We start from the raw sequence: 23,767 nt of genomic DNA, 5'->3' as shown, positions 1-23,767 counted from the left end.
TGCTCGGTTAGACAGAATATACGTTTCGATGAAGCTTATCTCGACGTGCAATAACTACGAAGTGAAGCCAGTATCGTTCAGTGACCATAGCTTAGTTTTATGCACGCTAGGGAAAAAGAAGACGAAAGCCCCCTTCAATTGGGATCTCTGGAAGTTCAACACCAAACTGCTTGATGACGAACTTTTTGTTAATAATGCAAAAGAATGCGTAGAAACACTGCTTACTTCCGACAATGAAAACGATATCGAAACGTGGGAACAGTTCAAGCAACAAATAAAAACGACTGCTATAGAAAGAGCATGCGCCTTACGGAGAGAAGAAAGAGCAAAAGAAAGGGAACTGATTGCTCAGCTCCAGTTTTTGTTAACAGTAGATAGCGCGCAACGAGGAACGTTCGCAAAACAAATAAAGGACGTGAAGGGTCAACTAGAGACGATGGATGAGCAGAGTTATAAAGGGGCAGTCGTACGCGCGCGCAATGAGCACTTGTGGTGCGGTGAAAAACCGAGTAAGCGTGCACTGGGAGACGAGAAAAGATATGCATCGAAAAACGAAATAAAACAAATTAGATATGGCAATGCCGTCTCAGACGACGTGAAAGTAATAGAACGGGCCTTTTTTGAATACTACAGCGAACTATTGGGACATAAAAGCCCTGCAGGGGTAGGGTACGACAGTGACTTCTTGGCACTTATGCCAAAGTTAGAGGAAGAAGTCAAAGTCAGTCTCGAAGCACCGATAACAGTAACAGAGATAGAAAATGTAATCGATGAACTTAGCGTGGGGAAGACCCCGGGACCCGACGGTATTGGTGCAGCCTTCTACAAAACTTTTAAACGAGAAGTAGCAGAGGCCTTGCACAGGGTTATCACACAAGCGTATCGGTCAAAGCATGCCCCTCCTTCTTTCCGGCAAACACACATAGCTCTAATACCGAAAAGCGACGATCCTATTAAGCTGGAGAGTGTAACAGCTTATAGACCGATAAGCCTTGCAAACGTGGACTATAAGATTTTCATGAAGGTGCTGGCGCGCCACCTACAGAGCGTAATAAAAGACATTGTAGGGCCTCACCAAACATGTGGGATTAAAGGGCGTTCAATCACAACTAACATTCATGTGACCAGAAGCATTTTAGAGTATTGCGATATGTTTGGAGGGAGAGTTGCAATGCTGCAACTCGATTTTGAGAAGGCATACGATCGCGTTGCGCATGACATCCTGTACTCCATTCTTGATCATGTGAATGTAGGCTCAGTCATCCTAGAAGGTGTAAAGATGGTTTACAACGAGACGTACACGAACAGCATCGTGAATAAGAACCTTACGCAAAGGATCCGTGTAAGTTCTTCGGTCAAACAAGGTTGTCCTTTAGCGCCGTTGTTGTTTGCCATTTACCTGGAGCCTTTCTGTCGAAAAGTAATAAGTAATGGAGCAATTCATGTTTTCCGGCTGATGTCATCGGAAGTCAAAATTCTATGTTATGCTGATGACATCGCCGTCTTATGCGAAAGTGAAGAGGGTGTTCGTGAAGCTCTCCACGAAGCGATCCGGTTTTGCAAATTAACGGGTAGTGTAATCAATCTGGACAAATGCCTAGGATTTTGGCACGGGGAGTGGGACAACCAACCGGCTTTGTGCGGTAACGTACGCTGGACTGTCACCCCAACAAAGTACTTGGGTGTGCCGCTTCAACATTACCGGGACACCAATGAATACTGGAAGAAAGAAGTCGAGCAAGTACAGACGAAAACCGGGAAATGGGGTGGTAGAGATTTTTCAGTTTTCACCCGGTCCACAGTGTGCAACATTTTTCTGGTTGCCAAAATATGGTATGTTCTGCAGGCACTTTGTATGTCTAGAGTGAACATTCAAAAAATACACAGGGTATTTGCGACCTTTATTTGGGGGTCAAATTGGGAGCGAATGAGCCGTACCAATCTCTTTCGGTCGGTTCATAGAGGGGGTCTAGGTCTCGTGCACTTGTTTTTCAGACAAATTATATCCAGTTTATATTTTTGCGGGATCAAAATGATTTGTTCTTGCGCACTGTTGTGCAAGTTACGCTGTGTGATGCACTGCCTGATTTTGTTGTTTCGTCGAGCAATGTTCGTCGACGGAGTCCTCGCGGTTATCTGCGGGAAGTTGCAGCAGCTTTTCAGTTTTTGAAGGTTCGCTTTTCCTTGCAGTATCTGAGTGTGATAACTAAAAAGCAACTGTACAAGGACCTGATTGAGGTGTGCCTACCTGTGCCGTTGTATCGTTCCTTGTATCAGTCAAAGCCAGGACAAGACGTTCTGAAAAGGGTAAAGAAAATGCCTCTCCGGGCTTCCACCAAGACTTTCTTTTTTCAACTCCACAGTGGCACATTACCAGTAAAACCCTGGCTTCAGGAAAAGGGTATGTTCATTCCAGGAACTGTAAACTGCAGGGTATGCCCAAGGGCAGAAACAATAGAACATATCTTCCTGGAGTGCTCTGACGCGGTGTTTCATTGGGACATCTTGCAACGCACATTGAAAAAAGAATTGCCGGTCTCGCCATATGGTATTCGTTTTCTCCCAGTAAGCGATGGAAGCGGAGTCCCATATGACATGCTGATGTTGTTGAGCCTTCACAGTTTATGGAAACCAAGAATGGCTGATAGACATGCTGACGTGGACGGTCGATCTGCAAGAGACTATTTCATTGAAAGTGTTGTTCTGACCAGGGAAGTATACAAGGCACAAAGTGAGCCACCAGACTGGCTGCCCGTAATGGATCAATTGGTGTCATTGAAAAGATTTTAACCAAAGTGTGACCTCCGAGTGGAGGAGGTTCATTTTACTCAATGGCTGTATTTTGTTGTAATGCCAAGAAGGTAATAAAGAAAAAAAGGGCCGCTATAGCTCAGTGGTAGAGCGCTGGTCTCGTAAACCAGAGGCCGTGAGTTCAATCCTCACTGGCGGCATTCGTTTTTTGTTTGTTTTAAAATAAGCATAAAACGAGCGGAATACGCAACAAAGCAGGTGGTAGTGGCCGCTATAGCTCAGTGAATAAAAACCTTACCGAAGGCATAAACGTCCGCTCCTCGGTAAGGCAAGGGTGTCCGTTGAGCCCCTTGCTTTTTGCCCTGTACTTAGAGCCTTTCCTGTTGAGACTGATAAGAAATGAGAATATAAGCGGGTTTCGACTAGAGCAGGCTCAAGTTAAGGTTCTGGCCTACGCGGATGATATCGCAGTTTTCTGCACTGACAAAGAGAGCGTTGTAGAAGTGGTCAGTATTGCAGACTCATTTTGCCGTCAAACTGGAAGTGAAATAAACTGGGAAAAATGTACTGGGTTTTGGCACGGCAACTGGGATTACACACCGCAACTTTTCGCTAATACACAGTGGACAGCCTTGCCTGGGCGGTATTTAGGGGTGCCCCTAGAACACTACGTAGACACTGCGCAATACTGGGGGGAAGAAATAGAGAAGATAAAGGAAAAAACGGGAGGTTGGCAAGGTCGAGGCTTATCAGTGTTCACACGGGCTACAGTATGTAACCTTTTTCTGACCGCTAAAGTCTGGTACGTGCTTCAAGTGCTGTGTATGACACGAGTGAATGTACAAAAACTGCACAGGGCGTTTGCAGTGTTTATATGGGCATCAAGCTGGGAGAGGACCAGCCGAACCAATTTGTTTCGTTCGGTTAAGAGTGGGGGCCTGGGCTTGTCGCATTTGTTCATTCGCCAACTAGTGTCACGTTTTATGTTTCTGCGAGACCAGACGGACCTTTTTTTGCGCACAATAATACAGGTGCGTCTTCGAAGATACCTCCCGGAATTTATAGTATCGACAGGTGGTGAGAGCGGTCGGGCCGTCAGAGGGTACCTCAGGAAGGTTGTCGTGGCTTTCCGGTTCCTAACAGTCCGTTTTTCTATGGAGTATCTGAGTGCAGTAAATCGGAAAAAGTTGTATAGAGACCTTGTAGATACGTTGATGCCTGTGCCGCTTTACAGGTCGTTATACCAAGGCAATACGGGCCAAGGTGTCCTTAAGAGAGTTAAAAAGATGCCTGTAAGGCCTTGTGTAAAGTCCTTCTTCTTTAAACTGCACACAAATACTTTGACAGTAAGCACATGGATGGAGGAAAAAGGGTTCTTCGTTCCGTGGACCACAAATTGTAGACTGTGCCGGAAACCGGAAACCATAGAGCATGCATTTATTGAATGTTGGGATCCAATATTTCACTGGGATGTCTTACAAAGGACACTTAAAAAGGAGTTGCCTATAACTCCACATGGTATACGGTACCTTCCCATAGAAAATGAAAATGGCATACCTTATGACATGTTTATGCTGCTGGGACTGCACAGCCTGTGGAAGACAAAGATAGCTGTGAACAACGCAGATGTGAACGCTCGCCCTGTGCGCGAAAACTTCATTGAGAGCATTGCGTATATTCGCGATATTTTTGTGACCCAGGCTGAGCCGCCTGAGTGGACGGAAATTCTTGATGCTCTTGTTTGTCTGAAAAAGTTTTGATGTCAATGATCAGCCAAAGATAGGCTGAAGTGTTTGTATTGAATATGTGTACTTTGGAACAGGCAATAAATAAATAAAAAAAAGCCGCTATAGCTCAGTGGTAGAGCGCTAGTCTCGTAAACCAGAGACCGTGAGTTCAATCCTCACTGGCGGCATTCATTTTTTTGTTGTTGTAAAATAAGCATAAAACGAGCGGAATACGCAACAGAGCAGGTGGTACTCAGTCGAAAATGTCAACAGGAATACTACAGAAACCCAACAAGAATTCCTGTCGTACGACAAAATTTTTTGTAGTGACGACAGAAGTTCTGTTATTACGACAAAGCCGTCTGTTGTTACGACACACATTTCTGTCGTAACGACAGAGTCAATTTTCTCGACGACAAAAATTCCTGTAGTCACAACAGAACTCCCTGTCGTCACGACAGCCATCATGCTGTCGTGACATAGCCAGCTGTCGTGACGTCTGTCGTTACTACAGAACCACGACAAAAATGCTGTAGTGACATAGCCGGCTGTCGCGACAACAGAATCTTGTAGTCACTACAGCGGCATCATGCTGTCGTGACGTCTGTTGTTACTACAGAACCACGACAAAAATGCTGTAGTAACATAGCCGGCTGTCGCGACGACAGAATCTTGTAGTCACTACAGCGGCATCATGCTGTCGTGACGTCTGTCGTTACTACAGAACCGTACCACGACAAAAATGCTGTAGTGACATAGCCGGCTGTCGCGACGAGAGAACCCTATATCCGTTTGCCATGACAAAATATGTCACGCTACTTACAAAAGACAGCAGTGGCAAATGTTAACAAGACAATTTTATCGTGAGGACAGCTGTTTTTTTATTTAATTCCTGCGGTGAAAAAAAAGGGGGACATATTTATTTTGCAAATTACTGTTTCTAAAACAAACCTTTATTTCAATGTGAGGAGGGTGTTGCGCGTGCGGTACTCTGGGGGGACCTCTGCGGCCATTAACTCTCGCGCGCCTGCGCATCCCTGTCGCGTCGGAAAGAATTGGGAGGCCCCCAGAAGCAAGTGATTTAGACCACTGGGTGTCCGGTCGCTAATAGGAACACGTGTGCGCTCCGGCGGAATCGGGGGGACAACCCGCTGGCTTCAGAGGAGACCGAAGGATCGGCCCGGCCGCGGCCGCGGCGGTGCCCGCGACTCGAGACCTCCGGAGGAGAGGGAAACGAACGGGAGAGTCGTCTTTGGGCAACGGTAGAGAACGGCTGTCCGAACGCTGGCTCTATAGTTCGACGGGCGCGATCGGGGCGGCCTTGGCCAATGGGGTCCCGGAATAGGGACTGCACCTGTGCGGAGGGCCGCAGGCCCTAGCTCTCTTTTCTTCTTAACAAAAATAAAGTTTCACTCCTCCTCCTCCTCCGGACGACGAAAGGCCTGGTGCTCCTCCTTCGTACTAGGATCCCCTTCATCGTCACCGGTCCGCAGTCTGGCCTACCTAGGTCGCAACAATTATAGAGACGCATTTGCGTCTCTATAGAGACGCAGGCCCAGATTATTTACGTTCATGGGCCCGAGAGCATTACAGAAAGGAGTGGGGTTTAACAAAAAAAAAAGAACTAAAAATGTGCGAACAATACATTTAAAGCACTTCTTGGTGGGTTATGACCTTGAAGTTATTTACGTCCGTAATTTGGAGGCGATGGCAGCGGGAAGGTGGTTCCAGTCTCTGCTTGTTCGTGGAATGAGAGTCATATGTTAAAGATTAATTCGACTAGATGGCACTCTAACTGTAAAACATTATTTAAGCGGGACGAAATATAGGAGGGGTGTGTGAAAAGCTGTTCTTTTAAAATGGGGTTGTGATGAAAGATTTTGTGAAAGATTGAAAGCCGTGAACGCTTAATTACGGCAATAACAGGTCAGGCAATTTTAGTGACTTCTTCATTGCCGTTACGCTAGAATGGCGAAAGTAGTTACAGAATAGCTGGTAGTTGAGGGAACATATCAAGACTAAAATGCTTTCTGAAACTCGGAATTTGTTTGAAAATGAATCATGATGACAGTAAGGAGAATTAATAACTTCCAAGAAATGAAACGTATGCATTCACGAAAAGCTGGTAGTCAATTTTTTTCCTCAGCTTTGTTTACATAAATTATCTTTATATACACAGCATATGTTGGTCTCCATTTGAGAACTTTCTCATAAAGTTCTCGAATGGAGAATAAAGTTCTCCAGACACCACTGGGATAAAGTTCTCTCGACAACGCAGCTTCCATTAGCTAGGCACAACAATATCAATGCAGCATTTTATAGCCTTAGGCAGTAAGAGGTAGCATCATGCCAACACTCAATAAGTTTAGACGCTGTGTTTGTAGGCCTTGCTTTCAGCAAGTACTGGTTGAGAACGGCAGAATGTCAGCGCACGTTTGTGCAGGTCGCTACTTTGAAAAGGTGTGTACGGGGAGAAATCGGGTTTAACCAGATTCTTCTGAAACATCTTCGGGGTGTAAAAATTGGGTAAGATCTGGCTTTACCTGAAAACGAACCCTATAGTTTATACTGTGTGCATGTACACCCCATTCTGTCACTTGGACTGAATTGCCATGGTGTTGTGCATTAAAAGCTAAATGTGTTGTATTTACGCTACTCTTCCCAATGAACATAACATTCACACCATCTTCAATTACTGATGGCCACCAGGCTCTTGCAAGTGAATATTACTCCATTATTCGGACTTCAGCTCGACTATCACAACTGAAGTACACATCGCGGAAACAGCATACGCATGCACATTCTTATTGAGTGCTGGCATCAGGAGCGCAACTCTGCAAAAGCACTAACAACATGACTTTGCTAGGAGGAGGAATCAACTTTTACTGAGCCCAAGAAATCGGTGGTGCGCGCTGGCACCAGACGGGGTGGTTCCCTAGTTACGGGACTCATATGTTCCCAGCAGCTCCTGGCCCCTGTCTGTCAGTGCGAGCTGAGTCGGCAGGGCGGGGTTGGTCAACAAGGTCTCCCATCGCTCAAGGGGTTGGGGATTGGGGGTGTTGTGGGGAAGGGAAGGAGGGGTGGTCTTGAGTTCTGTACACTCTGCCAAGATGTGCGGCAGGGTGCCCCTAGTGCTACCTTTGTATTCCCTTGCTTGAAGTTCTGACATTAGTGTCGTGTGAATGGTCACAAAGTGATACAAAAAATGATGTAATCATTTATTCTCATTGATGAGAGATTTTTCACAGTGACGAGGTAGTTTGCAGAGCCAAATAAATGCATACAGACGAACACCAAGCTTAATCTTAAAGCAGAAGCAAGCACCGCACCTTGCTTTCAGTCTTCATAAAAATTTATTAGCAAGAAACTGTGTAATGTCCAGCATTAGTCGTCATCCAATCTCGACACTGAAAATCGCACTGTCAAAAAAAAAAGTATTTCAACTTGAAGTTAGATCCAAGGCCACTGCGAGATGCCAGAGTTATAAATTCAAACGGTACACATGGTTACAACAGTAAGCCTTATTTACAAACTATTTCACACTGTAAAGAACACTTAAGACAGAGGTCTCAAACACGCGGCCTGCAGACCTTTCGATTGCGGCTTGGGCTACTCATGAGTGCCTTCGTTCATTTTTTTTTTCAGATCGAATGCGTGAGTGCATGCCTTGTTCGTACATAGCCAAGGAATCCTGACGCCAAATTTTATTCAGAAATGACCCAGCAAATTTCCAATATGTGCGACAGGACTTATTTCTTTCAAATGGCAGCGTTAGCTGACATTTTGTTATCCCCCCAACTCATTTCAACCTTCTCCGCTGTCCCGGCCATTGCGGGACAAATTTTCAGAACTGTGGCCCGTTCACTGATGTGAGTTTGAGACCCCTGACTTAAGACCCGAACACAATGCTTGAGATTATGAACCCAAACAAGTAATTAAGTAAGACACAAATGTTTTGTGTCATGCTGTATGATTGTAATGATCAGGAGTCCAACTAGTATCTCGCACCAGACCTACGACTCGCTCCGTTGCACGTTGCCACAATTGTATTTCCAACACAAAGACAAGACCACGAAATGAAAGACTGGCGAATAGTTCCCAGCACCCAACACACACAGACGGGCAGTTACGCAAAACACAAGTCTCTGGAGAATGTCCTCTCGACGTCTCACCAAACCCCAGTCCCGGCTCGGATGTCAGCGTCGGTGACTGGCCGAGACTGCTGAGAAGTGGAGTTCCTCGGGCCTACGCCGCGAGGCAACCGGGCACCAGGGCTGTTTGAGCGCTCCTCCGGACGAAGGACGAGAGGTACGCCGTGTCTTCTCGCCGGCCTGGAGATCCAAGACGCCGGCCCGAACCACTGATCGAGCAGTTTCGGTTACCCGGTCCCCTCTTTCTTCCTCGTCTTCCTCCTCTTCCCACAGCCTGATCCAGCCATCTGACCGTCCTAGGGGTTGGCCCCACACGCTTTCCGTTCACCTTACCACAATTACCCCCCTTTTAAGAAAGTTGTTATAACAACTATTCTCAGTCCCACCAAAAAACGTCTTAAAGGGTTCGTTGATTATGGGTCCAGCCGGTTTCCATGACACCTGTGCCACCTCCTTGCGGTGATTCTTTTGGAGAGTATGTTCGCTGACAGGTGGTACACGATGCGACGAACCGCCGCACGTCAACGTTGACGCCAGGCCAGTAAAACTCTCTTAGCACTCGGTTAAGCGTTTGCCGTACCCCGAGATGACTGGCCGGGGTACCTTCGTGTGAGCTTCGAATGACCGATTCTCGCAGCGGCTTAGGCACAAGGATCTGGCTGTACGTTTCACCCATCACTCGGTGGTACTGCCGGTACAGAATATTGTCTTCCTGTAGGAAGTTGCTGTAGTGGCCCTTGCGGTAATAAACTCGCTTGCCGACTTTCCGCTGGCACCATTTCAATGAAGGATCGCTGCTCTGTTGTTGAGCTATCTCGTCCTTCGAAAGAGAGCTCATAACTCCTAGTTTCTTGGAAAAACGGCTGTTGTTCCGCGCCTTGACAATGGCAGACATCAGCACTGGAACGGCTGGTGGCCTTTCCCCTTTCAAAGGCTCAATCTGTTTTTCGTCCCGGCTGCTTGTGCTCTCCCAGCACGGATCTGGGTTCAGTGCTGCTCGTACTCCAGCCACGTTACCAAGAACGAGATCGTAAGTGGGGTTTTCCATGCAAATGGCGTTGACTTCCCCTGTGAAGTAGGGCGTGTCAACGTGAATCTTCGCCTCTGGTAACTGCATCGCCGATCCGTCCAGAAAGAAGACTTCCTTTGTTTTTCCGGAAAACCTCTTGTCGGGAATGAGGCTGCGCCGAACAATAACGGTGTTGCTGCCCGTGTCCCTTAGAACGCGTACAGCTTTCCCGAATACACGCCCTTCAACAACGGGTAGGCCGTCTGCTAGAAATCGAGGTGCCTTGTAGTCCCCTCGGCTAGAGAAGTCTGATGTTTCGTCTGCGTTCCTAGAGGAAGCAGTGGAGACCCGGTTTGAATGACCCTGAGAAAACCGTGTGAAGGCGCACGAGACAAAATGTTCCGGGTCGGTTGGTTCGTTTTTGCACTCTTCAGCGCTGTGCCCTGACTTGCCGCAACTGTTGCATTTTGCCGGGTTTCTAAAAGGGACGTGGCAGTCAGGGGCAGTGTGGCCGGTGCGGTTGCATAAGTAGCCTTTTAGCGACTTCTTTTGAGCATGACTTCCGTCTCTGGGCGGCTCTTCACTGCCATTCCCAAGGTTAGTAATATTGTGGGCCTCCAGGAAGCGGTCGGCATGGTCCGCGAGAGAACTCAGCGTCTTGCAGTCTCGCTCCTTCAGGAACACAATTAGCTTCGCGTGGCAACATCGAAGAAACTTCTCGGAGACGATAAGGTCCCTGAGTCCTTCGAACGTTTTCGGCACACCTGACATCTCGATCCAATGGTCAAAATATCCTGAGAGCCGGGCAGCCAGCTGTCATCCAGTCTCGCCGTCCATGGCTTGCGCTCCCCTGAACTTCTCCTGGTAGCCTTGGGCAGTGAAGCGGAAGCGCTGCAATACAGCCTTTTTGACTGCGGAGTAATCCAGCGATTCTCCTGCTGTAAGACGGCCTATGACGGTCAAAGCTTCCCCAGAGAGGCACATGCTGATGGCCGTGGCCCATTTCTCTGGTGGCCATTCTTGTGCAGTAGCTACCCGCTCAAAGCGCTGTAGATATGCATGTAGGTCATCACGGCGCTCTTCAAAGATGGGGAGAACCTTCTGGGGATTGACCACCGCCCCAGGGGGTGTCGTGCCGACCGGTCCAACGCCGTTCTCCTGGGTCTCTGCAGTTGCCGGCGTTTCCCGAAGTCGGAGCTCAAGCAACAGAAGCTCTTTGCGCCTTTCGTCCGCGGCCTTCTGCCGTTCATCCGCGGCCTTCTGCCGTTCATCCGCGGCCTTCTGTCGTTCGTCCACGGCCTTCTGTCGTTCGTCCTCCTCGCGGTTTGCTTCCCGCTGAGCGAATCGTTCAGCGCGCTGGTTGGCGCGTTCCTTCTCAACCCACTCGCGGAGCTCATGCCCAGATAGGCCGTACTGGACGCCTAGCGCTGTCAGCTTCTCGAGGTCCATGGTGGTCTTTCTGTACGGTACGGAAGTCGTATCGGTCAGTATGCTAGCTGGATCCTGGCAGGCTCGCCACTTTTGTAATGATCAGGAGTCCAACTAGTATCTCGCACCAGACCTACGACTCGCTCCGTTGCACGTTGCCACAATTGTATTTCCAACACAAAGACAAGACCACGAAATGAAAGACTGGCGAATAGTTCCCAGCACCCAACACACACAGACGGGCAGTTACGCAAAACACAAGTCTCTGGAGAATGTCCTCTCGGCGTCTCACCAAACCCCAGTCACGGCTCGGATGTCAGCGTCGGTGACTGGCCGAGACTGCTGAGAAGTTGAGTTCCTCGGGCCTACGCCGCGAGGCAACCGGGCACCAGGGCTGTTTGAGCGCTCCTCCGGACGAAGGACGAGAGGTACGCCGTGTCTTCTCGCCGGCCTGGAGATCCAAGACGCCGGCCCGAACCACTGATCGAGCAGTTTCGGTTACCCGGTCCCCTCTTTCTTCCTCGTCTTCCTCCTCTTCCCACAGCCTGATCCAGCCATCTGACCGTCCTAGGGGTTGGCCCTACACGCTTTCCGTTCACCTTACCACAATGATATACAAAGTACATCTGTCCACCTGAGCAAAACGACATGAAATAGTGAACACATTCCCAGTTGCACATTTTAACTGTTAAAAAATCCAGACATCTATAACAAGTACACTCAACCCCATATGAATTGATAGGGCAACAGGTAAAAAAAAACATATCACACAAAAAATAACAAAGCACAAGAAGATAGTTGGACATTAAGGTTGTGGCTTGAAATGTTTCCATATAAAAGCATGAAAAAAAATGTACAGAAAGCAATTGACAAGGTAAAGAAACAGACAACAGCAGCTTCACAAACAAACTAAAAAAATGACATCAAATACTCACAAGAGCAAGCATGGCTAGAATATAAATTCATCACTCCATGCAGAAACACAAGCAAAAAGTTTAGACTGTGAATACAATGCAAGTGCCGTATGACATACAATACATCTGTTCACCTGAGCAAAAATAAAAATAAAACAGCAGCGTGACAAACTACATAACAAATACTAAAACAAAGGCATCACATACTGAAATCAAGAGCAAGCATGGCTACAATGAAACTCACCACTCAAAGTAGCATTTGAAAACTGTAAATAACATGTATGCATGAAAAAAGCACTCCAGAATCCACCAATATCTGTCAAAAAGATAATTTCATTGATCCAAGTAGACCTTCTTCGAGTCTACAATAAAATCTAAAACAGCAAGATTCCTGACCTAACGGCGGAAACCTTTCAACTTTTCCCTAAAGCTGCTGACACACTGTGGTTGCCTGTTTTGGGGAAGCTCATCCATGCCAGTGACAGAGGTGCAGTAGCCATGAAAATAGTGGCACACAGCTATGTGTGGTTACCTGCCATAGACCGAGAAATTAAGGTCACTTCAGATGAATATATTGAGTGCCAAGGGTCTCAGAGACCTGAGCTTCTTTGCCCTCATGGGAACACCCACTGTGCCCTTGGCAGATGCTACATTTCGATTACTGGACCAGTCAAGGGTTGAACGTTCTTGGTCGTCATAGACGCATACACGGAATGCTTAGAAATGCAGCGAGTTTAAAATGCTACTTTGGCAATGGCAATCATGGAGCTTTATCTACTGTTCACTAGTTTTGACATTACAGAGAAGCGGATGACAGACAATACTGCATTCATTTCAGCTGAAATTCCCACATTTTGTTTGGGAAATGGAATCCAGATAGTCACAAGTGCTGCATACCACCTGGCAACTAATGGCCATGTGAAGTGTGACGTATGTGATCTTAAACTGGTGCCACTGAGGAAACAAGGTACAGACATACCCTTCACTTGGCCAGATTCCTTTTCAAACTCCACTTGACCATTTGTCCATCTACAGAGAAAAGCCTAGCCCAGCTGATATTTGGTCGTGAATTCAGGACAAAACTACAGCTGCTAGTGCTGTCTATAGCTCCAGCCACCATCCAAAATTATCAGACACTTAAAAAAAGTCGCAGCTACAACAGAATTTTTTTGCTACAAACTATGGAAAAGGGCTTTGATTGATTCCTTTCACACTCCTTGAGAGGAAAGGCCTTCGTTCCTGGATAGTCCAGACGTCTACTGGACAGGTTCACAAACACCTAAACCGTTTATGCGTAAGAGTACCTGGACAAACAATCTTCTAAACCAATGCCTCTATCTTTGAGCACAGGAGGATACGTTATGAATTATTTTGCTCTCGCACTACAAGCAGATAACCTCTGGTTGGCTTAGTCGATACAGTGACTTCCTTAGACAGGCAATGGTTTCGGCTTCGAGTACCATACCAGGACAAATCTTTCTTCAGCAGCACAGTTTTAGAGAAACTTAAATGTGAACAGTTCAAATTTGAAACAAAGAAGACACGTAAACGACATAGGAGCTGTTTCTTCGTGGTGATATAGCAGTGTCAGGTAGGATGTAACATTTTCCTCCATCACATTTCAATTTGGCACGGACAGGTGTTTCTAACCCTTTGTGGTCTATTGCTGGGCTCTGCCTGAGAAAGCAAAACCACCGTAGTGGTCCACCGTCGGGCTATTTTCAACATGAATGTTCAAGTTTAAAGTTCACATTTTTTTGTAACTGCAATGCTCCCTCATTCTTTGCATACATGATGCGCCATGTCTCGTGGGACAAAGTGCACTTTGTTGAAGTTTTTTTTACACAAGGGTGCAGCCCAATGTTCAGCGTGGGCTTTCTGGATTCCAGAGCGCCTTTCAAATGTGCAGTGTTTGCTGATAAGCATGGCTGCTTCCTCATCGTGTGCGCTCTACAGTGGTGCTCTTAGTGAAAGTGATGCGACTTCAGTGAGGAAGAGAATTGCGCGCCTCCATCAGTTCGTGATGACAGTGATTCGACAGAAGTGAATGACGACAGAAGTTAGTGACGAAGACCATAACTGTAGTGGAGACAGCACCACGTGGATAATTACTCTTTGCGCTGCTCATTTTGTCGAAAGACAATGAAATGGTGGTGAAAGCTTCTTTTCTGGCATCTAGAGGTTACCTAGTCAATAGTGTTATTTAGAGGTGCACACAGCTGCAGAATCATGACGAAAAAGAGCAGGGAAACCTGCAGTACTGCCGCAACCTTATCCACCAGCTGGTGGGTGGGCTTGAGTCAAAAAGCTGGGCCCGTCTGCACATATGGAGTGCGAGTAAAGGCTAGATGGTACAAGCCATTTCATCTACAAGCTCCCAGGCCAAAGCAACAAAAACTGTGCCGTTCGTAGCAACCGCAAAACAAAAGTCAGTTAAAACCCTGGCCTGCACCCAGGAGAATGCTTCAAGCAGTTTTACACACTGCTCAAATGATGGTAAAAAAAGTTGCAAACAGAATGCAAAAGAAAAAATAAATATCCTGCGAGTTTTTCTTGCTCTTTGCATTTTTATTTGTGGTGCCAGAAACTGGCGAAATAGCTGCAGACCGGAATGGCCAGAAATTGGATAAAAGAACCATACTGAAAAGGCTTAAATTGTTTGTAATGAACTGGCAGACTTGCTGCAATTATGCCGGCTCATAAGCATGATGAGGTTTGGTGATTCTTGATTTCTCAGTCTACTTTATAGTTGTTTGGTATGTCACAAACATAGGATTGATGCTCCAGATTGACAAAAACACACTGAGCAGAAACATCCTCAGGAGAGTAGAGGCAGATGTTCCTACCTGGAGGCGGAAGCTTGCATTTCTGTATGTATGTAACGTTCCTAAACTCCGATTGTGAAGTCACTAATTCTTGGCAGACAAGAATGATCTTCTGGCAATTTGAGTAAAATGAACAAATGTCAGTAACCATGCAGTACAACCCATCATTCATTCTGACACATGTAGAGCAAGTCTTTGTAACCCGGCTGTAGCGCGTGCTGTGAATCTCAGTGCCGTTAACTTCTAAGCGAGCATAGTGCGCCAAGGAGGGCACTTCGCCATACCAAGCAGCGAAGAGCTGCACTGCGGCTTGCTCTAAAGACACAGACTTTAGCGGGGCTCCCAGAAGACGCACACTGCCAGTTTCTCGAACACTGTGGGAGCCGATAATTCTATCCCTTAAATCGGCAAGACGTAAAGGAAGCTCCACAAACTTAGAAGCTGTCCTTTACCATGACTTCATTAACACCCTTTCAGCAATTTGAAATGGGACACCTTGTGCAGCTGTAACCAATTTAACAAGCATTCCATTTCCATTTTCAAATGGAAACGTGGACGTCCCCCACAACGGCCCGAGCATTTCAACACTTTTTGTGAGGTGTGCAAGCTGGTGCACATTGAAGGTGGCAACACTGTCATCATAAACTGTACGCACTCTACTCAAAAATAAGGACAAAAGCTGATCAGCTGTTTGAAGGTCAGCATCAGTAACAGTGGTCTGAATAAGAAGAAAAAGTGCTTGACACAGCAATGCAAAATGATTAATGGCGCTTTCGTCGAGTATACCGCTCAGGCAAGGGAGTGAGTAATAGAGGAGCCAATAAAGCCACTCAGTGGCTTTCCAGTTCTTCCTCTCTTTGACTGGACGAGGGAGACGACAAAATGAATTCGGAGGTTTTATCTGCTTCATGCGCATCTCCACTTCTTTTAGATGCTTCTTAACTTTATATTTTTTGACAGCGACCCAAATATCTGTAAGTTGCTGTGTCACACCCTCAAGAACACAATGCATGTAATCTGGTGGCAGGCACCAAACAAGGTTGAACCCTTTCAGAAGGATGAGCGGTGATGGACCTTTAAGACCGCGAACCATCTCATTGCTGCCGTGGGCGTCATACATGTCCTTCAGGACATTCCTGTGAGTGCGTGGTGCTGCCGGACTCCCTCCAGTCTTGTACCGCACCGTTCCTGGGTTAGAAACATTGTATTAATACACACGCCAATGTGTCCATCCACTGCCATTTATTTCAAGCTGCATGAGCAAGTCCAACTAAGAGCAGTAATTGCATTTAATGTAAAATCCAGCATCACATTTGCTCAAATTACAGACAATTGTTGTGGTACCTACCACTGCAGCAACAACAGTATTACTCCCTGCTTCGACAAAACCAACAATGAGTGGTCTTTCAGCTACGTGTCAATTTCCCTTAACGCACTTACCACAAGCACCAAATCTGCAGCTCAAACAGACTGCAGTGTACTACAGAACTGGCTAGTCTACAAAGAACAAGCGAAATATGTGTGCCATTAATAGCCCAAGTATGCTATGGTAGAAGTTTGCTTACGTATTAAAAGATGCTGGTAACATCGTATTTCCTTTAATATAAAGTTGGTTACATTCCCAATAAAAGTTTCTATTTTCTTTGTGCAAGTGAAAACAACAAAATACAAATGACAAAACTTGCACACTGCCTGCCAAACAGCCACTAACGGTGCAAATAGGGCAGGTGAATAGCACAAGCCTAAGCATTCCACAAGAAAATTTTGAAATTTGCGTTTTTAGCGATGTGTGAAGTACTGGCACGAGCCTTCTCATGAACAAAAACGGCGAGCACCCAAAGGAGTGTGATAAGCAGAGGAAACAATTTGGGGGTGTGCTTAACACCCGGAAAAGGCTAGCAGATGACAGCCACCACAGCTAGTGCTGTGGCCACACATTTGCCGTGTTTGCTGTGCCACTCCGTCATAGGGTGGCTGATCAATTGCAAGGTCAACACTCCCATGATATTGACAAACAATTGGGTGGTGAACATCGTTACCTCGCGAAGCAAGCTGTGAAATAAACAGCAGGCTGTATTCACAAATGCCTTGAAGGGCACCACATGTGCGGCCCTGCTACATCTGGCTGCTCAATACTGCAAAGCATATAACAAAACCTGCACGGTCCGCGTGTATTTTTTGGTATTTCTTCTGTATATAGTTCACTTCCCAAACTCACCATCTACAGGGGCTCCCTCCTGCAGGCACCATGGGCAGCTGAAATAGCCTCCGTGATGGTTCATGTTGAGAAGGCTAGCTCTTGCTGGAGAGTCGACACAGCAGCAGGTGATATAAACACTCGACTTCACACACTCGTCTCCACAATGCCAAGTTATATGTCCCATTTTGAAGGTGAAAAAACCAGCGAAATAGACGGAAGACGTAGAAGAGACGAGACAACACACACGCTGGACTAGCAACTGAAAATTTAATTGAAAAACAGAAACAACCAGAGAATCAGTCTATTTCGCTTGTTTTTTCACCTTCAAAATGTACCAACTGGCCCAGCAAGCTGCACTTCTTCAGTATATGTCCCATATTGTTCAGCGCCGTTACGAATGCCTTCACGAACAGGTGGGCAGGGGGGTGAGTCTTTGCAAACCACAGCGCTCCGACAATCACGTTCTGAAAGCGCACGTTAAACGCCAACTCGTTGACCATCAGCTGTATGGTCAACGAGTTGGTCACTTGCCTTGGTCACTTGCCTTGTATGGTCACTTGCCTTGCTGCTGCTGAACACTGGAGAACCATCGGTGTTCAAAGTTAACGTCAGGTCGCTCCATGCAGCGCCGACGTTCTTCCTGATGCTCTTGTGCAGCCGCCCGTCGCAAATGTCGCCGTACTCGCCGTGAAGGACGCTAGCTCCTCTTCTTAGGCGTTCGTATAAAAGTTCAGCGGACGCGGAAACAACATCGTAAATTTGCTTCCCAATGTCAAAAATAAGAAAAAAACATCCCTTTGAGATCAGACTGCTCACTGACTTCCGGCCAGAGTCTTCGCAACTTGCACAGGAGAAGCAGTGTGCCCTGTCTTTTTGGTCCCTGGCGCCCAAATAACTAAAGCATGTCTCGCAGAAGAAGTGGGCGCTCAGGGAGTCCTTATGGCGCTGCCACATCTTCCGAAAAAGAAACTTGCTTCTTGGAACGACTTCGGCACCGCAGAGCGTGTTGATGAGCTTCAACAAGGCATCCACCTGCGTCCAAGTTAAGCCAGCGAACACGACGTACGTCAATACCAACAATATGGCCTGCGCCTTGTTGATGGCTGAATTTGGAAGCACTTCATGGGCACACTTCTCAAAAAAGTGCTTAATGTCTTCGTCGCCACAATCAAAAGGTGTCGAGTCGTCAGCAGAATCTGTGCAGTCAAAGAAGTCGTCCACGTGTTCGGAGTCGCTGACCCCTTCGCTGTCGTAGTCATCCGTGTCGCTGTCCTCGGACGCATTCTGTTCGCCAATCGAACCTTCATCTGGCTCCTCCACGAGATCACTGTGAGGCAAGTCCTGACCTTCTTCACTTTCATCGGACGACAGCTGGACGCCACTTCCACACTGTTCGACACTCCGTGGTTCGACACGATCAAGTTCGCGAGAGCGTTTCGCACGCTGATAACGCAACGTTGCCTCCGGAACATCTCTCGCTTCTCCGGGCTCGAGGTATCGGCGATACCGCTTTCCGGCCGGTGTACTCATTGTAACACCTTAATTAACGAAACAAAACAACGCAATAGCACTAAACCACAAAAACAAGGGTGGGGATACAGCAACTCGCCTGTAACCTGTACAGTGAACTAGACCACAGAACAGGGAGGATTTACTAGACCCTGCCAGGCCCCGGCATTACATGGGTCACGCGATAGTTTTGCTTGTCACCGCTGCTAATGTGGCGGGCTCAGCGGGCTATACAAAACTAAAAATATACTTTCAACAAAATTACTGATACCGTTTTATCAATAAAAAGGATGGTACTTTTCAATAAAAAAGACGCAAAAAACAGTTAATCTACAGGATGCTGTTTTGCTGATAGAAAATGAAGTAAGATTACACGATTTGAAGAACTGTGCAAAACTTGGAAGGTGGTATCAGTAGGCAATACAATGTAAAATTTTAATCACAAAACTCGTCAACAATTACTAATATTTGTTTATATTAAAAAACAAAAATTACCCAGTTTTGAAGTATTTTTGCGGCGCTTCAACATCTGTAGCGGGCCGACTGAATCCACAGCCGTAGCCCACACTAGAGGCAGCGTTCATGGCAGCGTTGCGCAGCCGTTTCTTTCATTGTATTGCACGAGCATCGTAGTGTTAAAAATGTATGTTCTCGTGCAATACGTTCTGGAGGGGAAAAGAGAAGTAGTAGAACACAAAGACGTGCGCGGATTTTTTCCTCAGGATGTCGATGATTACGAAAGGGACACTCTATATGAAGTGTTTTGGTCCGGGGACAGCGAGACACGGGGTGGCTATTACGAAGCGACCATCATTCATATGACCGGTAAGTGTACTTACCCATAAATTGTGCGTAATATTATCTGATCTGAGCGTGCTTTAACATTTTTAAACCCGACACTAATCGCAGGAAGTAAGGAAGAAATGAGTTCGTGGCAGCGAAGTCGTCGCAAGGCGCCGACGAGGCCTGCTACCTCGGAGATCGCACCGATTCCGAAAAAAAAAGGTTCGTAAAAAAGCTCGCACAATTTTCACCTTTACACAGGATAGTGCTGGTTAGTGCAGTGCACAGGCCCGGGCCGGCCCGAAAGCCCGGTACGGCCCGCGGGCCGGGTAGCACGCATTTTGTCGGGCCGTGCCGGTCCGATCCGGCTCGGGCAGTTCCTGATGCCCGGCTATCCTGTGCCGCAAATTCTAAATTGTTGGCAAGAGAAGGTTTTTTTGTTGATATTTTAGGTAAAGTGAAAACAAAAAAAGAAAGTGCTAATTCACTACGGCGCCGTTAAATGATACGATAAAAAGACGATTGCACTTAGAAAGCCTTCACATCAATAAAAGAAACGTCTGGGTCCCATCAGCTTAGTGGGAGAGAGCGGGCCAGAAAACGAGGGCACTCCAGCCACAGACTACGACATGATTGTATTTTCTCTCTCCTTTTCAAACTAAAACAAACAGAACAAACGTGACCTGGATTTCGCAGTGTGTGCAGAGTTTTAAGAACCAATTTTCTAAGCAGAGCCCATGATTTTTTCGCGCAAAGATTTTTTTAGAGCCATGTCTAAAGGCAAGAAAGAACAGAAGTGCAGATAAAATCATGCTGCCTACGTAACTAGAGGGAAAGACAAAAATCAAATGGTGAAACCGGACACATCGTCTGATCAAATTTCAGCAAGGAATGGAAGAACGAAAGGTGCAATATCTATTGAAGATTTGCAATAATAATAAAAAAAAAACCACTTACTCAGAATCATTTAAGGTATCTTCGGGTGTGCCTTGATTTCGAGGACTGGCAAATGAAGTTACACGGCTACCGAAAATACAGCTTCTAAGTGAGGATAAGTTGTACAAAGTTCGGTCCAAGGAAATTTAAATCCAAAGTAGTCGTATTTGCTTTGTGTTTACGCTTTTTAGGTTAACAGCAAACTTCTTCAAGTTCATGTTAATATCCTGTCGGACTACGGATGATATTTAACAACACTCCCGCGGGCTCGGGCTCATATTGTAGTAGTTTGTTGGGCTCGGGCCGTGCTCGGGCTCAGATTTTGAAATTCGTCGGGCCGGGCTCTGGCTCAATTTTTATAAATTTCTCGTGCCCGGGCTGGGCCTGGGCCGTGTCTCTTTCGGTCAGGGCCTAGAAATTGCGGCCTGTGCACTGCTCTTGTGTTGGTTACGAACGCTGTGTACGAAGTACAGTTTCTAGGAATTTTTCTGCGTAGTTCGTGTTGGCGTCAAATAGTCCCCAAGCCAAATACAGGGTTGTGGTGCGATAATTGGTACACTTTAAAAAATTTTCCTGAACGAACTGCCGCTGACGATGACGCCGGGGGAATTTATTGCTCGTGTGGTCGCAAAATTTGGATTTATTTTCGCCCGAAAATGCGTACATTGGCGGTTCACACACCCGTCCAAATGAATAGCTGCCTCGTTGCTAAATACAAGAAACAGCAGCTGCCCAGGGTTTGTCGCGATTCGCCTGAGTTCAAAGTGACTAAAGCTCAAACGACGCCCCTTGTTGTCGTCCGTCAGTCACTGGTGGACCTGTAGCTTATAAGGCTTGAAGCTTTTTGCCTTCAAGGCACGACTGACTGTTGACGCTGACGTCCCGAACATTAGCCCCGCAGGCCTGCACGATAAGCGCGGGTTGGCTTCGAACGCTCCTACAATGGCCTCGGCAAGTACCGAACGCCGGCACCCTTTTTCTTTCCACACTTTAAGCTGCAAGTATCCGTTCGCTTCAAATGCGTCCCTCCACCGAAGCACAGAAGGGTAGCTCGAAGTCGGGGGTCGCTTGCTGAATCTTTTCTTGAAGAGGGTGCGTACTCGATGGTACGACTTTGTCGTTGCCAAGAAACATACCGCAGCTGCCTTTTCTTCCGCACAAAAAGCTCGCATCTCAATGCTTCGCGATGACAGACAGACAGGCACATACAAACACACACACAAAACTTCACAAGTAAAACAAGAACTCAGGGCCGAATCACCTGGTAATGCTAGCAGACGATCAGAAAATTAACAGTAGGTGAGGAAACAAATCCAATGTTTCTTGGCAACAATGAACCGTGATCATATTTTGTTATGATTGGTATCAGCTGTTATGCAAGAATTTGTGATCACCGTAAACTAGGGACGAAAAAGATTTTCTTATCGTCTGCTACACCATTTTGCTTCTTCCTACTGGGAATCGGAAATGTGGGTTTTGCTCTGCATACCCCAGGTGGCTTCGTCGTTCCAAGATCAACTTGCGCTTGCTCACACATCCAAATAAGCCGCCATATTCCCACAGGTGAAAATTGTTCTTAATTATTTTCAGTAAAACCAGGTAAGTACCGTTGTTGTTTCGGTGTCAAACAAAATAGACCACAAAATGCGACCTTCGTGTGAAGTTTGAGTGCGAACAGAGCGGCGGTTTGTTAGGAAAAATTTTTAAAGTGTTCCAATTATCGCCACACCACCCTTATTTAAGTAAACAAGGCTTTAAGTAACTTCTCACGTTAGAGCTTTGAAATCGTGAATTGTCTGTGAAGGCCTTGTTTCTATTAGCCACTATAGTAATGTTAATCGTAAATGTTCATATCGAACATAAGCACCCACTTAAACTCTATGGCAATAAATTAGCACCCACTTTTAGGGACTTTTTTTTGGAAGTGAACCAATATTTGTGCAAAAGTTGATCTCAAAACAACACTTAAATTTGTGTGTCAAATGACACTGCAGTATGTTTGTGGCTGTAAATGGGCGAGTCTTTTTGGTGGAAGAGATGCAGAACAAGTGACATTTGTTATCCTGTCTTCACCTTTCATTGCAGGCAAAGACAAACAAAAAGGCCGAGAAAGCCCAAAAAAGATCTGCTGAAGCCACCATGCTGCTTCAGGCTGCTGCGATGGAAGAAAGCACCGTAGCAGCATTGAAAATGAGAATCGCACAATTGGAGGCGAAAAACAGCCGACTGAAGGCTTCAAACAAGCAGCTCCAGGACAGCATTTGTAGCAGCGAGCTGCAGGAGCTGCGGTCCATGAATAGGGAGCTTCAGAAAGCTCTGTGCCGGAAAGTTCTCTTTGCAGGTGCGTAAACCATCAGTGCACGTGCATGGTGTATTATTACTGTTATGAGCTAAGTTATGTGGCAGATGCTGCAGTTACTGTCATGCTTAGTTAGCTGTAATCTCAACTGGTGCAGGGAAGGTAGCACATCTGCTAACATGCGCCATTACCATCTAAACAGCCTGCACCCTCATTGAACAGGGTCTTTTCTTTGTGCGGGTTAGAACAAAACTTAGCCCTGCAGCATGGCCTCGTTACATGGCTTGTTTGTAGGCATTTTGAGATATTGCTTTCCTATCTAGTTGTAAGCCTCTGTAGTGCCTTTTGCAGGCACCACATGAATTACGCCTTGTTGAATAGAAGGCCGGGTTACAAATTCATAAAACGGCACTGCTATATAAAGTGGAGAAACATGTAAATGCTCCATATATTGTGTAGCAGACTTGCTAATGATGCGACTTATTGGGCAACGCAGCTTATTGGTCTACATTTTTCTTACAGGCCCAACTGCGAAAGTGGCTTGTTAGTCCCAAAAGAACAAACTGCAGCTATGTAGATTGGCTTACTTGTTTTCGATGTTGTATGTGTTGTGCATAGTGCATAGACTAAGCGAGGCAACCATTCGAGGTTGGAGGAAGTGCGATCGCACCTTTCAAGCCACACCGACTGGTAAAGCGTTCCGTGGACCCAAGAATGGCCACTACTGTACACGGAAAAATGACCTTGCAGAATTCGTCCGCAAACGTCGCGGTCAGTTTTTGACTGTAAACGCTAAGCTTGTTTAACTCAATGCGAGGGAGCTTGCACGTGAGGTTGGTGGGCCTCGTGACAACTTTGCATTACCTCGTGTTATAATCGTAATATATATATTTTTCATTTTCGGAGCGACCAAAAGTGCCCCCGTTGCGTTATAGTTGAGGTCGCTTATTTACATGCAAACACGGTAACTTTGGCACCCCTCCAGGCAGCGAAGAGAGTGGAGATGGCCTGCAGCACCACACCAACATGGAACCAGCTGTGGAACCAGCAGCACCCACCATAAGCTACACCAGCATGGGCCCTGCTGCAGCACCTGCCGTAAGCTGCGCCAGCACGGGCTTGGGGGCACTACTGCCACCAGCCATGAGCCGTGCCACCACAAGCCCTGGGGCACTACCGCCACCAGGCAGTAGCTGCACCAGCGCGGGCCCGGGGGCACTACCACCATCTGGCTC

At 46.7% G+C, this 23,767-nt stretch overlaps 2 non-coding genes across 2 annotated transcripts; both read left to right on the top strand.

Moving 5' to 3' along the window:
* Nucleotides 1–2,879: 2,879 nt before the first annotated feature.
* Trnat-cgu (transfer RNA threonine (anticodon CGU)) lies at nt 2,880–2,951 on the top strand. The gene has a single exon. It is a non-coding gene; the product is annotated as a tRNA-Thr (tRNA).
* A 1,643-nt stretch (nt 2,952–4,594) lies between these two features.
* Nucleotides 4,595–4,666, top strand: Trnat-cgu (transfer RNA threonine (anticodon CGU)). Its single transcript has one exon. It is a non-coding gene; the product is annotated as a tRNA-Thr (tRNA).
* Nucleotides 4,667–23,767: the final 19,101 nt, after the last annotated feature.

The sequence above is a fragment of the Haemaphysalis longicornis genome, unplaced genomic scaffold, assembly GCF_048455015.1.
Source record: "Haemaphysalis longicornis isolate Haplotype H1 unplaced genomic scaffold, Haemaphysalis longicornis Haplotype H1 scaffold_14, whole genome shotgun sequence".
Lineage (NCBI taxonomy): Eukaryota > Metazoa > Arthropoda > Arachnida > Ixodida > Ixodidae > Haemaphysalis > Haemaphysalis longicornis.
Note: the sequence above shows the minus strand (reverse complement) of the source record. Positions and strands in the feature narration are given on the sequence as shown.